General features: G+C 36.9%; 1 pseudogene; it reads right to left on the bottom strand.

Annotated features, from left to right (window-relative positions):
- Window positions 1-13,626: 13,626 nt before the first annotated feature.
- On the bottom strand, window positions 13,627-14,802 carry LOC150025884 (uncharacterized; annotated as a pseudogene).
- Window positions 14,803-17,156: the final 2,354 nt, after the last annotated feature.

The following is a 17,156-nucleotide window of genomic DNA, read 5'->3' as shown; positions in this document are numbered from 1 at the left end:
AATTTAAAATTTAAAACTATTTAATGTTATTTTAAACTTAGTTTTAAAGTTTTCAAGAATTCATTTACTTGTTGTGGACACGGATAAGGTATTGAAATGGAGATAGAGATATGTATAATTTCTAAAATGTAGGACATAGAGACACAAATCTATATATTATATAATTATAAATTATATAAATTGACAATAAAGATTTATTTGTATAAGTATGTTTCAGAATTTTTTTTGAAGCAAAAAGATTATTTTCATGGATAATTCAAAGGCTTTGTGTTGGAGATCCCACATTGACTAGAGATTAGAGCCTTTCATTGTATATAAGTGGGTGCAAACCTCACCTTATCGAGCCGGTTTTATGGGGTTGAGTTAGGCTTAAAGTCCACTTCGTAACATGGTATCAGAGCCATTTCGAGCCTATCCTAGCGAATGTTTGTGTTGGGCCTATCGTGCCACCCGTTATCGGACCACCCATAATATATAGTCCCACGCACGAGCTTCTATCTATCACTCTCGACGTGAGGGGGTGTGTTGGAGATCCCACATCGACTAGAGATTAGAGCCTTTCATTGTATATAAGTGGGTGCAAGGTATCAGAGCCATTTTCGAGCCTATCCTAGCGAGTGTTTGTGTTGGGCCTATCGTGCCACCCGCTATCGGGCCATTATCGGACCATCCAAAATATATAGTCCCACGCACGAGCTTCTATCTATCAGTCTCGGCGTGAGGGGGTGTGTTGGAGATCCCACATTGACTAGAGATTAGAGCCTTTCATTGTATATAAGTGGGTGCAAACATCACCTTATCGAGCCGGTTTTATGGGGTTGAGTTAGGCTTAAAGTCCACTCTTTCGTAATATGGTATCATAGCCATTTTCGAGCCTATCCTAGCGAGTGTTTGTGTTGGGTCTATCGTGCCACCCGCTATCGGGCCGTTATCGGACCACCCAAAATATATAGTCCCACGCACGAGCTTCTATCTATCAGTCTCGGCGTGAGGGGGGTGTGTTGGAGATCCCACATTGACTAGAGATTAGAGCCTTTCATTGTATATAAGTGGGTGCAAACCTCACCTTATCGAGCCGGTTTTATGGGGTTAAGTTAGGCTTAAAGTCCACTTCGTAACACTTTGTGCTTATTTTTATAATCATAATAAAAATTTATACAATAGATTTGAGTTTTTAGAAAATTAATGTATTGCTTCTTTTTAAAATTGTGTTAGAATCGTGTTAGAATTGTCATAAATCCAACAAATATTTTTTTAATTGGACCATTCATCGATACGAGTCCTACGAGTATCATACGAGTATCGGTGTCCGATACGTTCACAACATTTACGACGGGTGTCTGAGCCTCATAGGTCGTGGGTCATGTTTGGTTACGAATGAGACAAATTTAGAACAAATATGTTAAAAAATAAATAAGAAATAAATTAAATATTAAATTATTATTTATAGAGATAAAATAGAGATAAAATATTTTGAAGGTTTTGTAATTTAATTTATTTAATATAGAATAAGAAGAGAGAGAAATGAATATAAATAAATGAGATTAATTGTTTTTTAGAATTATATTTTTATTTTCTTTTTTCATGAAATATGTAATTTTTTTTCTTCTACATCTTTAATTTATAAAATAAGAATCAAAATGTTTTAGTATGAATCAACTTGAATTGAACACTAAAAATTAACTTAGAAAATAAATCAATTCTATTTAACTCATTTTGATTTTTTATAATCCAACTTTAATAAATTATTAATCTAAATTCACTAAATTTTAAAATTATAAAAAAATATTTAAATAATTTAAGATTGGAGATGCTAATTTTAATCAGTTTATAAAGAATATATTCAATGCATAGTCGGTCATGATCATGGTTTTAAATTTAATATATGGATTATAAAAAAAAATATGACAAAAGGTTATATTTACAAGTATAAAAAAAAGTGTGGAACTACAAAAATGTTGTAATTCAAAAACTTACAAGAAAAAATTGTGAATGGAATAATCAAAATTATCCACTTTTTTTTATTGAAATTTATCGTTTCATTTCATTTTCGTTGCTTATAAGCTATTTATTGAGTATTAAAAATTTTATTTCGAATAGATTTATTAAAATCTAACATCAGTTTTATTTCATTCCACTTTTATATTGGAGTTCATGGATTCAGTGTCATCAAAAGGTCCATCAAAGTCATAAACAACGACATCCATAATAGAAGGAGGATCATCTGTCACATCCTGCAAAGATAGTCAATATTCTTAATGAAAAAGAAAACATATGTAAGAAATCCATGTGAAAACTAGAGTTACGTATCACACTACTACATCAATGGATTCAAATATTTGATGAGGTAATTACTCACCATTCCATATAGGATTAGATTTCTGGAACTTGATTGAACTAGTTCTTGTTTTCCCATTGCAAGTAAACACTACATATGGATCAGACAACCCACTAGAATCCGCAGAAGCTAAATTGCTCCCTTCAATTAAGGCAACAGTTAGGAACCACCCATCTCTTTGTGTTTTTATTCCATGGTCAATACCTAATATTTCAAGAAAAGTCAATATAACCACACACACATGGGCATTAAATGAAGCAAATAGGCAATAAACAGTTAAAAGACACGAGTGACAAACTCATGGTCACTTGATTAAAGAGCCACACTAACTAAGTGAAAAAGAAGAAAACAAAATTGATGAAATGTGGAGTATTTTAACACTGAGATTACCCTTTTGAGCTCTGGCCTTTATGAAGTGTGAGATTATACCCAACATGTGTTCACCTTGAAGAACGAAGACAACATAGAAAACAAATTCACCAATTGAATCTGGCAAGTCCAACCCACCAAACTCAAGCCCTTGAATGGTGCTGGGTGCAGCCAAATGTGAACAAGAACATATAACCCCATGAAAATTGTGGTGAATACTGTGAAAGTAGCAAAATACTGCATGGCAAGCTTCCAATCAGATTCAGGTTCTACGACATGTAATAACACCTTTTGCCGACTCTAGTTTCTATCATTCCTTTTCATCATGGTGTTCTGTAAAAAAATCATTAGTCATGATACAATAACATTGTTCTCTCGTACATTATTATTTGTACCTCTGGTCTGGTGTGATTATTATTTGTACCTCCCGTACATAACATCAGGAGTGCTGACACTGTCTAGAACATTAAAGTTCTTGCTTTCATATGTGTGTTTCAAACTTTCAAGATTTAAGTCTTTTGGTGCAATAACATTAAAGAATTTCATTGCTTGCCTTGATCTTTAGATGCTGTACTTTTTTCATAGTTTTTTCAATTGTGACATTAGAGACTGATCTTCATCATTCTTCATCTCATTAACTTCAAAATTTCAGATTTGACCAAGTAGATGATTATGTGGTTGAATACATATTAGGGTACTGAATAAAAATTTGAGCAATTCTAACTATTAATTGTTTTTATTTTTACCAGATTTTTCATCTTAACAAATGTAATTTCTTCACTACTAGAACGACAAGACGAATATGAATGACATGGGGATGATGTTGAAGGTGATTCATTTGTTTTAAAATGTGATAATAGATCGTCTCCTTCAAGAATAAAAGAATCTCATTCAAGATCATTCCAAGGCCATTTAAACTCGTATTCTCGTTCCAGCAGTGAAGAAATTACATATGTTAAGATGAAAACTCCTAATACTTTTTATATTTATCTTCAACGATGGAAGGAGAAGCTTTGGCATAAAAGGGTTTAAAATTTTCTTCGTTTGAGAGTAAAAGGTGAAGATGGTACTAGGTTATCAAAGGATTAAAAAAAACTATTGTTTGAAAAGAGAAAGTGAAATAGGTTAAAAACACTTATTATGTCAGTTGAAATAAAAAAAATGACAGTACAAATTTATTATGATGGTTCTATCTTGAATAGACATAGTAAATACTTACTATGTTAGTTTTAATTTTAACCGTCATAATAAACTTCACAATTATTACAAATATGTCAACGTACTACTTTTTATGACTGGTACATTACACGCATCATAGTAAGTCATCATTGTTTCTTCTTTTTCCACTAGTGATGACAAAACAAAAGATGACAACGAAAGCCTCATGGAAACATGCAACCTTACTAGCTGAACTACAAATGGAATTAACCGACTTGAAAAAACAAAATGTCGAGGAGATCCAAGCTTCATAGTAAGAAAATGAATTAACAAAAAAAAAGCAACGTCAAACAAAAGATAATTGAGAAAACAACTCACGGTCAAACACAACGATAACTCACGCATGATGGCATTAGAAGTATAGAATCATTCTAGAATGGGATCTCAATATAACACATTGGGTCATACCTCATTAACAATTAGCGAAACTCGTTGCCACTCTTTTGTAAACGAAATCATGGAGGTCGTGTTGTCCCTATTTGGTAGAGTCTTTCAATCGACCAATAATATGATAGAACAATGACTCAAATGAGCATGTAGATGTATGTGTTACAAAGGTCAATCTTTACACCACCGAGAACATCATCTTCTGCCAACTGTTCTCTATATTCGCAGAACAACTTTAAGCTAATTCATACAACCTGCGCCATACACTAATAACAAAGTTTAACACATAATTTAGAACAAATAGTCCGCATAACCTCACACTCATTGTTCTAGTCAGTATTTGAAGAAAAAAAATAACTCAACCTCTAAAAGAAGAGTAATAAAAGACATTTAAATGACAAAAGGCTCTCAATAACTTTTTCTAGCAATAAATAAATACTCTACAAAAAAATAAATAAATGTATGTATTTAAAAAATATTACGAAGTGGACTTTAAGCCTAACTCAACCCCATAAAACCCGCTCATAGGGTTGAGGTTTGCACCCACTTATATACAATGAAAGGCTCTAATCTCTAGCCAATGTGGGATCTCCAACACACCCCCCTCACGCCGAGACTGCCAACTCGTGCGTGGGACTATATATTTTTGGTGGTCCAATAGCGGCCCGATAGCGGGTGGCACGATAGCCCCAACACAAACACTCGTTGGGATAGGCTCGAAATGACTCTGATACCATATTACGAAGCGGACTTTAAGCCTAACTCAACCCCATAAAACCGGCTCATAGGATTGAGGTTTGCATCCACTTATATACAATGAAAGGCTCTAATCTCTAGCCAATGTGAGATCTCCAACAAAAAATGTTAAATTACATAAACAATTAATTTTCAGTATATTAAACATAAATTCAACAATAAAATAAAATTCACAGCTTCTTTTCTTTTTAAAGATATTAAAAAAAATAAGAAAGTTTTAGTCGAGAAAGATAATTCAGTTTTTATTGTATATAAAATATAAATACGAGTTTTGATATTAATTAAATGACATCTTACAAAATCTATTTAATTCCTCAATAACTAATAATTTAAGTTTGGTGCATACTAGATAGTTCATAAAAAAAGAGAGGCGTTATTATTTCTGAATGATTTTTTTTTTTTGGATTTTTAAATTAAATACTCTCTTCCATAAAAATGATTCAATAAATATTATACTTTTTAATTTCTTATATGTATTTTTTTTTCTTTTAGAGGTAATCTTGACTAAGATTAGGATATGATGAAATATTAAATGTGATTAATCTTGGTCTGACCTATCGGGAGAGATGGTTTTAGTGGAGTAGAATTAATTCCTTTTTTGGTATATGATTTTAGTATTAAAATGATAAATATTCTATCATACTAATAGAATTTATTAATTCATAAAAAAAATAGAATATGTATTGTATGTTAAAATTTAAAATAAAATAAGATTAATTAAAATTATAATAAGTGATGCTGATGATAAATTATTAAATATTTAGATGAGGTTATGGAATGTAAGCAAAATGAAGTAAAAAAAATTGATTGCTCAATTTGGTAAAAGAGAGACAAAAAAAAATACAAAGTTCATAAATGTATATGATTTATTTGAAAAGGTATGAATTAGTTGGTAATTAGTTTTTTTAATTAATGTCTAAGCATAAAAATAACTTTATTCATTATGGATTGAAATTTATGTTTAATATTCATTTATATGATGCCTAATTAATTATGTCTTACAAAAATTATTATGATTGATTTTATTAGGATTAATCTATAATTGATTATACTTATTGTAAACTATAATCTACATTATCCATTATCCATGACTCAAATTAATCACACAGTTTATAAAAATAATTAATGTATCAATTAACATCAGACGAGTCATGTTACTTGATTTTGGTGACCAACCGATCGATTCAAGACATATTTAAAGTCATTACAATAAATAGCAGTTAAGGTAGTTGCAAGAACTCCTAGAAAATACGAGACACGTCCCACTAAATATGGGTAACATCCGGAGAAATCAGGGAACCTTCTTAAAAATGGGGTAACACTGAGATATGATAGATTCGACCCATTATAACAGATGGTCAATGACTAAACACTATAAATAAACCTTTTACAAAGGTGTAAGGTATGCTTTTATCAATTTTTAATACACACTTCGTATACTAAGTACTTACTTGATCGTTGGAGTACCTTTTTCAGGTCAACTCTGACCGAGCACCCACAATTAAAGAATCAGACTTGAAGTGAGGACCAAGGGAGTGAAGAACGACCAACACGTGAACAATTGTACAACCAGTTCCAAGTACTATCTAGGTCCACTTTGTTTATACAAGTACAATTGGCGCCCACCGTGGGGTCGAGATACAATACAACAAAAAACAATGGTTTCAGCAAGGCAACATCTAGTGAACAATGCTCGAATGGCTGAAGATCAGATCGTTATGCTTCAAATACTTCAAAAGCAAATGGAAGAGACGCGTCAGAAAGGCATTGAAGATCGACAAAAGAATGAAGAAGAGGCGCGTCTCCTCAAAGAGCAAAATGAGGAATTAAAATGACAAGTTGCCAAATCTGAGCATAGAGAGCAATCTCGTTCAAATGAGTCTACCCAAAGTTAAGAAAAAACAACAATCGTTCAGACTCATAACCATCAAACATCCAGACAACATACCGAACTAGCACAAAGTATTGAGAAGGATGATGACCCAAAAGGACATCCTTTTACTGATGAAATCATGGAGGCTCAACTCCCTCCAGATACAAGAGGCTTAACATCAAGCTCTATGATGGTTCCACAAATCCGGACAAGCATATGAATGTCTACAAGACATAATTGAATCTTTACACTACAAATAAGGCAATATGGTGAAAAGTTTTCCCCACCTCTCTCAAAGAAGGGGCGCTCAGCTGGTTTACTCAACTTCCACCCAACTCGTGGGATAACTTCAAGGCGACAAAATTTATTACTTAATACGCTACTAGTCGACCACACCACATGTCATCTTTAGCTCTTCTTAATTTCAGTCAAGAGAAGGGGAACCTTTGCGGGCGTTCATGGAAAGATTTAACAAGCTATCTCTGAGCATCATAATCTCTTGCCAGAAATAGCCATGCATCATTTGATTTCGGCCCTTAGACCTGGAAAATTCACTGATAGTCTGATAAAGAAGCCAACAAAGAATCTAAATGAATTGAGAAATCGGGAACCAAATTCATGAAAATTGAGGATTTGTGTGACTTTCACAAAAACGCTTGAGTTGACAATGGAGGAGATAAGGGAAAGGAGAAAAGCTGAGGTATCCGATATATACTCAGTCGGTCCAACAAATTCAAAGATAGTCGAGGTCCTCGGTTCCATACTTATACCCCATTAAATGTTGATAGGGGTAAACTAATGGATGAAGCTTTACATGTCGACCTGATCCCGACAGTGAAAAAACTGCAAAGTTCGAGAGATGCAGATATGTCAAAACAATGTTAGTATCATCGCAACTTCAAACACATGACCAAAGAATGTTAAGTTTTAAAGGATAAAATAGAAGAACTCATCCAAGTTGGTCACTTACGCAAGTTTTTTCAAACAACGAATAGAAGCTTGTACAAATCTCCACAAAGAGAAAAGCGATCACTCCACTGTGGTAGATGTCCTTCACCAAGAAGCAAAAGTCTTAGATGTCGTTCGGAACGTGTTGGTGGAGAAATAAATACAATTGTGGGAGGATTTGCATGCGAAGGATGTTCTAGTTCCGTCTGCAAGAAGTACCTATGATGATAAAATAGTAGGATTTCAGGAGAATGAGTTGACACAAAAGGTTACATTGATTTGTAGACCACATTCGGTGAAGGCAGATACCTTTGTAAAACAATCAAAATCAGGTATCTTTTGGTTAATGCAAATACTTCGTATAATGTCTTACTTGGGCAATCATCCATCAACCGCCTTAAGGAAATAGTGTCTACTCCACACCTTGCTATGAAGTTCCCCTTAGCTTTAGGTGACATAGTCATCATTCATGTTGATCAAAAGGTAGCCCGAGAGTTCTATGTAGCAAGTTTGAAAGTCGGGCCTACCAATCGGCTACGTTACAGAGAATCACCACATGGTCAGTCAAAAGAACACAACAAAGGGTGTTCACCAAGGTCCAAAGTGTTGTTTAGAGACCAGTCTCATGAAATTAAATCTCCTAGAAAGGAGCATATGGTTGTATTGGTCAACCTTGAGCCTTGGTTGAATGAGGCTCGCATTGAACCGGGCGAAGATCTTCGCTCGTTACCCATACGTGATGAAGAACATGTATCACATATAAGGACTTATTTAAAGTCAACCGACGACAAATTGGTAAGTCAAACATTAATTGACAATGTTGATTTATTTGCTTGAACAACGTCAGACATGCTCGGAGTGAGTCCGGACATCATTACACATCGTGTACTGATTACATCGATCTCAACAAAGCTTGTCTGAAGGATTCTTATCCTTTATCAAGCATCGATCGTCTAGTTGACGGAGCGGCCGATCATCACATTTTAAGTTTTTTGGATACATACTCTAGATATAATCAAATCCAAATGCACCCAAGAGATAAAGAAAAAACAACATTCATGACCGATGGCAACAACTTCTATTATGAAGTCATGTCGTTCGGCATCAAGAACAGTGGTCCAACTTATAAAGATTGATGGATTACATTTTCAGAGGGATGCTCGATTGGTGTTGAAGTTTATGTAGACAACATCATGGTCAAATATGACTCATGCTTACAACATATCCAAGATATCAAAGAAGTCCTTAAAGCTCTTCGAGACTATGGTATGCGACTTAAGCCCCAAGTGTGTGTTCGGGGTAGAAGGAGGAAAATTTTTGGGTTTCATGCTCACCTATCGTGGCATTGAAGCAAATCCAGAAAAATGCAGGACCATCACTAAAATGTGAAGTCTTGAAAATATAAAAGAAATTCAGAAGATGATCAGTTGATTTGCAACTCTCTCCAGATTTGTTCTGAAGTTAGCAGAAAAAACCAAACCCATCGTCCAACTTCTGCAAAAGGCATCTTAGTTCAAATGGACGGACGAGTTATTTCTTCACTTAAAAGACTTCTTAGTAGCTCCCCTGGTAATCCAAAAACCAGACACTCAGAGGCCAATTATAATATACCTCGCAGTATCAAAGGAGACGGTCAATGCAACTCTAGTACAAGAGATTGAAAAAGAGGAATGATCGGTTTATTTATTAGCTGAGTACTACATGATGCAGATGTTGGCTATCAAATGATAGAAAAGGTAGCTCTAGCACTAGTAGTCATCGCACAAAGAATGCAGACGTATTTTCAAAATCATCGCATAGTCAAGACCAACTACCCAATTATGAAGATTCTAGCTAAGCCTGATTTGGCCAGATGAATGATTGGATGGGTAGTCGAGTTATCTGAGTTTCAGATTCAATATCCACCAAGGGGGGCAATTAAATTTTAAGCCTAAGTTGATTTTACCGTTGAACTCAGCCGTCATCACTAACCGAAGTTGATGATCTCCAATGGACTTTGCATGTTGATGGCTCATTCAATAACAAGTCATGCAGGGCAGGAATAATTCTCGAGGGCTCGGACGGTATTCTCCTCAAGCAAGCATTGAAGTTTGATTTTAAAACATCAAAAAATTAAGTTGAATATGAGGCCATTCTAGCCGACCTCAATTTACCATATATCATTGGGCTCTTCAATCTAGGAAAAGGACAATGTAAGTTTCTCTTAGTTGGAATTGATTATTTCACTAAGTGGATAGAGGTCGAACCATTAGTAGCCATTACAACGCAAAATGTTCAAAATTTTGTATGGAAGAATATCATATGCCGTTTTGGGATACCTCCTATCATTATCAGTGACAACAATCGACAATTCATCAACCAGAGACTTGCTAAGTTTTACGAGAAACTTAAAATCAAACACATCGCCAGTTCAGTGGAACATCTTGATGACCTTTTACGGCAAGTGCACCGCGTTGTCATAAGTAATAATTGTCCCTAAGGATGAATATCGATCCCACAAGGAACAATGAATTATCGAGTACAATAATCGCTACCTATAATAACAAAACAATAGAAAGAGTTTTGAATTGGTTATGTTGGCACTGATCAATAAGAAAACAAACAAAGAATTAGTTGCTTCAATTGGAAAAATAGGGATTAGGTTTCATCTCTCTCACTCCTATGTATTTTGATTACCATGTCAATATTAAGTTCTTTGATTGAAATTGATGGCCGTAGAAAATTCATTTATATCGATCATTCGTATATAAAATCCTTAAGAATGTTTCCTAAATACCGATCCCTCACATATTTATAAAAACAACTTAGAATCATACTCAGACATTAATGGCAATTAACATTTCAAGTCTATCCCTAGCACTCAAATATGTTAAGTAAAGTTGTTTAGGTCTGAACCCTAAAATACCTTTCTGGTCAGATTTAAGATTCTCAATTTGTCACAGAAAGTTAAAAGTAAAACAACAATACCAATAATCAATCAAGAACTGAATATTAATATATAAGATATCACCTCAATACATAAGAGTTTGAGCAAATTACTCCCAATCCCAAAAGGGTAGAATTAGCCACGCATACTTCTAGAACCTTCCATTCTCCCAATTGGGTTACAATTCACTCAATGATGTTTTCCTCTCAATCTGACACACTAGGGTTGAGTCTCTAGTCCCCTATTTATCCTATTTTTCTAGGGTTAGGTCGCTTCCTGTGTCGCGCTAATGGGCTAAGTGATAAAACATAAAAAAGGCTCAATCCTTTCTCTGCATCTTTTTCCATTTTGAGACTTTCCAGCTTTCTCTTTTTAGCTTAAATTATTCTCCTTTACTACAAATCTTCAATCCTCCCTAAAAATCTACAATTAACACCAAATTTGGGAATAAAATGCTCTTATTCAAATAAAGCTCATAAAAAATGTAAAAAGGTATAAATTCATAAATTATGGATAATTTTATATGTAAGTTAGCAAGAAATCCTCACAAGTGTCTATATTACTACCAACAAAATAATTCTTAATGAATTAAAAATGAGACTCGGCCTAGCTAAGGGCAAGTAGACCGAGGAGCTTTTTGAAGTCTTATGGGCATACAAATGTACACCACAAATCACCACTCAAGAAACTCCACACAACTTAACCTATGGTACAGAGGCCACGATCCCAATTGAAATCAGAGAACCCTCTCTACGACATCAATTATTTGATATAAACATCAATAAGGAGAACCTATCAATTGGACTCGACCTCATCAACGATTTCAGAGACAAGAGCAGAACAAGGGAGAAAGTTTGCAAGATTTAGGCGGCAAGAAGGTATAATTTAAAGGTGACACCTCATAACTTTCAAAAAAGGGACTTGGATTGAAGAATTCAGAGTGATGCTAGGAAGAATGAAGGCAAATTCTCAAGTAATTGGGAAGGACCTTTCTGCATTAAAGACACAGCGGCCAACGGGGCTTACTGTTCAAAGTTTCTATCTAGCAAATTTGTGTCGAGAACCTGGAATTCTACACATCTGAATTTTTATTACAGTTAAATTACAATAAATAGTGTACTCTTTATTCGATCTGTCATTTTATCCCTAAGGAGGGTTTTCAACCGAGAAAGTATTAACGAGGCACTTTAAATTTCACATTTGCTATTATTTCAGTTAAACACACACCACATTAATTCAATTGGCAAGCACGAAGACTCGGTCGGTTAAGGTAGTTAGCTTAACAATTAGCAGCCATTACCGATCACACGACTACTCGAATAAGGCAGTTAAGTTAACAATTAACAACCCTTACCAATCGCACGACTACTAGTATAAGGCAGTTCGTTTAACAATTAGCAGCCATTGTCGACCGCCATGTCAAGAGACCTTTCCTTGAAAATGGCTATAAACTAAGGCAGACTGCTTAACAATTAGTGGCCCTTAACGATTACATGCATAAAAGCATAAAATATACTAAAAAAATTTGCCCTCGAAACGAATATTGACTAAGGTAGTTACTTAACAATTATTAACCATAGTTGAACGACTACGCAACGTAACTCATATGCACATACAATTAGTTTGTTCAAACGTCCTTTAAAGACTAACATTCAATTTTGATGAAATAAAACCTTTAATTCCAGCCTTATAACCAAGAAACACACTTCCTAACTCTTGGATCAAATTTAGACCTATCTCTTTATAGACTAGAAGGAAAGCATAAGGAACCAAAAACTCTTAAGTTTTGTAAGTTTGGTTGTTCCTTGTAGACTAACTGATACGGGGTATTTCTATTTATAATTTGTGAAGGGATCCTGTTTATCAAGTGTGTGGCATGAATCATAGCATAAGACCAAAAAAACAGTAGGAAGTTTAGACTGAAAAAGTAAGCTACGTGTCACATTTAAAATATGCTGATGTTTCCTTTCTACAACATAATTTTGTTGAGGAGTTTCAATGCAACTTGTTTGATGTATGATGCCTAGACTATTGTAGAGATTAATGCATAAGAATTCACTTTCGTTTTCACTCTGTATGGTTTTAATAGTAACATTAAACTGATTATGAATCAAGGTAATGAATCTATATAAAGCTTCTCTTGTTTCAAATCTAGTTTTCATCAAAAAAACCCATGTAAACCTACTGTGATCATCAACAATTGTTAAGAAAAATCTATGTCCATTCGCAGAACCAATATGGAAAGGTCCCCAAATATCCACATGAATCAAGTCAAAAATATTCTTTGCACGAGTATTACTATGGGAGAAAGACAGTTTATGCTGCTTAGCATAATGACAAGCATCACAAGGTTTGTGGTCATTGAATTGAATGTAAGGAAAATTATTAGTAGGATGTTGCAAAACTTTATTGGATGGATGCTCGAGTCTGAGATGCCAAACATTTTTCAGTTTTCTTTCATCAATTGATGTTCCCGTCATGTTCAACTTCACTTCTTGTTTTGGAATTTCCATCAGATACAACCCTTCGCTTAGTCTAGTATATCCAATCATCTTCAATGAATCCACATCCTGGATTTCACAAAATCAAAAGAAAAAGCCAATTTACAATTGTAGGATTTAACAATCTTTTGTGTTGAGACCAGATTAAACTGAAAATCAGGTATATATAAAACATTGTATATAAGAAGATTTTCAGATAATTTCACAGTTCCATCGTGATAAGATATAACAAATGATCCATTTGGTAGTTTAATGCGTATAGGATTTATCTTTCAAAAACTAATGAAATTATTTTTTGAAAAAAGTTACATGATCTGTTGCTCCTGTATCTAAAATCCAAGAATGTTCGTTCTTTTTACCTTTTGTAGCATCATCATCATCAGTAGATTCACTAACAAAATTGTTCACCTTATGTTGTGCAGAGTCATTTTTTGCTTCTTAAATGATTTTCATAATCTGATGTACGTGTTCTTGAGTAAAATGGCTTCCTTCGTTGACAGGGATTGGTTGTTCAACTTCTTCAATTTTACCACCCCGCTCCATGACACTGTTGTTAACAACCTTTTCTATTCTTTCATCTTTCCTTTTGTACCATGGAGGGAATCCATGTTTGGAGTAACACTCATCAACTGTATGATACAATTTATGACAGAAAGTACATTGCTTACCATTATTTTGGTATCGATTTCTTCCTCTACCTTGCGATTTCCATCCTCCATTATGATGTGTTTTCCAGTTTTCTTCACTACCTGAAGTATTTAATAAAATTTTGCTATTTACCATTGCATTCCCAGTCAATTGACGTTCTGGGTGAATAATGAGGGAAAAAATGCGATTGACACTTGGTAGTGGCTCTATGAGTAAGATTTGTGTCTTAACAGTATCATAGTTATCATTCAAACCCTTCAAAAACATAAGACCTATTCTGATTCTCTATGTTTCACAACATTTTTTATCAACGCACAACTACATTTAATCTTGCATACGCAATCTGGGGTTGGTCTTAAGGATTCTGGCTCCTCCCATAAGGTATTTAATTTTGTAAAGAATTCAGTAACACTGCACTCTCCTTGCCTTATGGAGTGGATCTCCTATAAAAGATCTGAAATTCGAAAATGGTCACCTTTTGAGAACCTTTCCCGTAGATCTTCCCACAATTCCCTTACGTTTTCAATGTAGACAATACTCTGGGCTATTTGAGTATTCACCGTCTTCGTTATCCAAGATATCACCATCATATTGCATCTTTCCTAGACTTCATGTAAAGAAGAACTAGATTGAGGTATGGGAATGCTTCCATCAACAAACTTGTGCTTATTCTTTGAAAGAAAGACTCTTTTCATTCCCCTGCTCCAAGCGTGATAATTTCCACCATCAAGTTGAACATTGATTAGCACCATTCCTGGGTTTTCTCCAGGATGCAAATAGTAGAGACTTGATGGATTTTAGGAATCATCTGAACTGGTTTTGCTATCTGATTTGGTACTGGTTTTGCTATCTGCCGGCAACTCGAACGTGGAGGAATCGCTTCGTAGCACTCTCTGCCCTGACCACGCGACTGCGTCTTCTGCAGAATCACCCTCAGAACCTTCTCTTGGATCTCCAAATGTGACCTGCAAAATACACAGACGGCGCCTCTAGCGGCCGTTTGCACTCCGACGATCAAGTTAGTTCAACAGAACCACCAGAAACTGGAAACTTAGTAAAAATGTGTATCTGAGAAAAACTTGCACTCTGTTTTTCTTCTCCTCCCCCCCCCTTCTCACTCTCCCTCTGGTTCCTCCTTTTATCTCTCTTTCCCTGTTTCTGGGCATAACAGAATTCTGTTATGCTTTTCTGGCATGTGTCAGAACCCTGTCGTGCTTTTCAGAGACAGCGTACCTTCAGAATCAGCAATGGGGAGCGTGAGAGTCTGCGCATGCCTGCGCTTGGCTGCGCCTGTCTGTACCTTTAGCGGTACGGAGTGCTCTTTTATCTGGACCGCGCCCCTCTCAGATGGTGACATGTGGAGGCCTGCAACTCACATCTAACCACACACGCGTCACTTACTGGAAGGGCTCTAGCGCCTCTCTTTGTCTGCCTAAGTTACGCCCTTGCGGAGTAACTTAGGATGCTTCTCCTATCTGGGTAAATTGCATACTCTTAGCAGAGCGTCGGGTGTGGCTGGTCTAGGCGCACTCACCAAACGTCACTCTCTGCGTAGGCGACTTACCCTTCGGGATGACACGCACGTAATGGGTTGAGGGAATCACCAATCACCGACTGGCTTACTAGTTCCCTCAGGCCACTCTCGTGCATGATTCCTTGAGGTGTGCTCATGCGAGGTCCATGCGTAACGCTCTCGCTGGGAACCTTAGTCCCAGTTTAACTGCGTGTAACACGAGACCCCGATGACAATACACCCGATGACTGATCAGTGTTTATTCGCTACTCGCGCTCTGCCCTCAGGCGCGAGTCTGGGAACTGGTCTGCTGGTGGTCACTTGGCTACTGACCACCGATCACCATTCTGGGTGATCTATCCCCCGACCCCTCTGCCGCCTGATCTGTCGGTGGTAACTTGGCTACTGACCACCGATCACCTCTCTTGGCGATCGTCCCCCTACCTCTCTGCCACCTGGTCCACGTGTCACCCTGCGAGTGGTCCACGTGGTTCTCTGATGCTGATGTCATCGACTACCGATGACCGATCGGATCACAAGCCCCCCAGTCTCGAGTCGAGAACTCGTTCTCAGCGAAGAGACTAAGTGGTCGTGCCCTCAGTCCACGTGGCAAGTGGGGCCGCCTCACGTGCCACCTCACGTGCTGCTTCTTTAACGTTTGGGCTTCCTTCCTTAATCTCGCGACACGTGGCACCATCAACGGCCAGCGTTGTGCGTCGCTAGCGCTTCTCTTATTCAAAATGGCGCGCCCTCCCACTGTTCCTCCATCTTCTTCATTTGACTCCCAAACTCTCCGCGAACTTTTCTTCTGCGCACCCATCTTTCTTCGAATTCTCTGTGATCCTATACTCCTACGATCATTCAAAGGTATGGTTTTTCTTTTCCCTGGCCCCCTTTTGGTCATCTTTACTGATTGCATTTACCATTCTAGTTATCATGCATTCACCGTCCCTGTTTTTCTTCTTCTCAACCCGCGCTAGGGTTTTTCTCATGTTTCCGCTTTGACTTCTGCCTCCCCTTCTTTCTCCTTTACCTGGGCATTTCTTCCTCATTCCCCCTCTATGTTTTTCACCGAACCATCCATCACTCTCTCCCTTTCTATTTCTGACCCTTCGTTTTCCTCCATTGCAGCTATCTCTCGATGGCTCGCTTGAAGCAGACCGCTCGCGTCCTTGCCTCTTCTTCTGGTGCACAGCCCTCCGCGAGTGCACCAGCTTCGCCACCGCCTGTTGTCACCTCATTCCATGACAACGCCAAAGTCTATGACTGGGCCCCTCTGGCGTTGCTATCTGAAACGTCCATCTTGCTACCTGAGGACCATCTTAACTCGCTTCTGAGCCACGACCCGGATGAACCCTCGTGTTCCATAGACAGGGAAAACGACTTCCACATCCGAGTCCGCATCCCTCCCCGAGGGATGCCCATTTGCGCTGACGACAGGGCCACCAATGGGGTGCCCTTCGTTTTTGTTTACTCCGCAATCTTCAAAAGGTTGAGGCTGCGACTCCCCTTCACCTTCTTCGAGAAAGAGCTGATGATGGAGTTGAACGTCGCGCCCTGCCAACTCCACCCCAATGCCTGGGCCTTCATCCGGGCGTTTCAGATTCTGTGCAACCACTTTGGGCACAACGCCTCGGTGGAGGTGTTCCTCTACTTCTTTGAGGCGAAGAAACCAGGGG

This window comes from Phaseolus vulgaris, chromosome 7, assembly GCF_051622355.1.
Source record: "Phaseolus vulgaris cultivar YP4 chromosome 7, ASM5162235v1, whole genome shotgun sequence".
NCBI classification, from domain to species: Eukaryota; Viridiplantae; Streptophyta; class Magnoliopsida; order Fabales; family Fabaceae; genus Phaseolus; species Phaseolus vulgaris.
Note: the sequence above shows the minus strand (reverse complement) of the source record. Positions and strands in the feature narration are given on the sequence as shown.